Genomic DNA, 1,340 nt, shown 5'->3' with positions numbered 1-1,340 from the left:
GCGTGGCTGACGAACGGGCTGCTCTTGCTCTCTCTACTCTCGCTCTTTCCCACTTTCTCACTGGTCTCGCTCTCTCCCATCATCTATCCAAAATCGCTCTCTACCATTTTCTCTCCAATTTCGTTGGTCTCAATCTCAATGATCTCGCTCTCAACGATCTCGCTCTTAGCTACTGCGACTTATTTGTCTCCGTGCAACTTCTACACGTTTTTTTTTCCAGATTTTTCCCTAAAATAATTTCTCATATTTTTCTCAGTTCTTCAATCCTTTCTTTAGCCATAACGCATTTCACATAACTTCTCTATTCTTAGCCAAAATTCCCCAAACTCAATTTCCATATTTTTCTTTTTCAAATCCCCATTCCACACTAGCTGTTCCATCATCCTACTTATTATACAAGTTTCACCACAATTTTACCAATTAAAGCTCAACTTAATTTATTCAAAGAAAAATCTACTTAATACTTAGAAATTTCCCTCCTCTTAACTTAGGATTTAGCTTTCACTTAGTTAATTCCTTTTATCACTTGCTTAAGTAAGGAAAATAGAAATCTGTGTTTAACAATTATATTTGTCTACTATTTTATTTTTATTATAATAAGTCTATGTCTTAATACATGGATTAATTTGATGTGCAATGATTTAAGCGACATCAGTGACTAACGCCACGTTTATGCATGTATAAATAAAAACAATCGATTAGAATACGAAAAGTTGGATCCACTTGATTATGATCGGTAGCGTTTATTAGTAGTTTATAATTTGAACGAAGCATGGGGCCTACAATAACCATTTACCCACTAAACGTGATTTGAAATTGCAAATGAATGTACAATCAACAACATGCATGAACAAACCTACAATTGAGCAATGAACATAAAAGCGAACCCAGAGGGAGTCATTACAGAGATCAACCGAATGAAAGAAAAAATGGAACATATAATCCAAAGCCAAATACTAAGCTTAAAGATTACAACCAAGAGCGTTTGAGGAATGAGCAGGAGGAGGAAGACAAATTGGTCAAATGTGCAAAACAGGCTCAACATGTTTCATTCCATTAGCAGTGTTAGTGTAAACAGGCTCAACATAAATTGAATTTTTATGTAAACAAAATCAAAGAAATCAAATTTCCTTTGTGATTGAGCCCCATAACTCACTATGATTGAACTATGTCCACATTTATCAATTGGTAATAAATAATGGTGTAATCGTAATGAGATTTTATTGATAGATCAATCGTAATGAGCCACAATTATAAATGTAATTGGATTGTTTTTAATCACATTTACTTAGAATTATAAATCTATCACATTTATCGTTACTATTACTATTACCATTTAA

Source organism: Benincasa hispida, unplaced genomic scaffold, assembly GCF_009727055.1.
Source record: "Benincasa hispida cultivar B227 unplaced genomic scaffold, ASM972705v1 Contig446, whole genome shotgun sequence".
Taxonomy (NCBI): Eukaryota; Viridiplantae; Streptophyta; class Magnoliopsida; order Cucurbitales; family Cucurbitaceae; genus Benincasa; species Benincasa hispida.
This window is presented reverse-complemented; position numbering follows the sequence as displayed.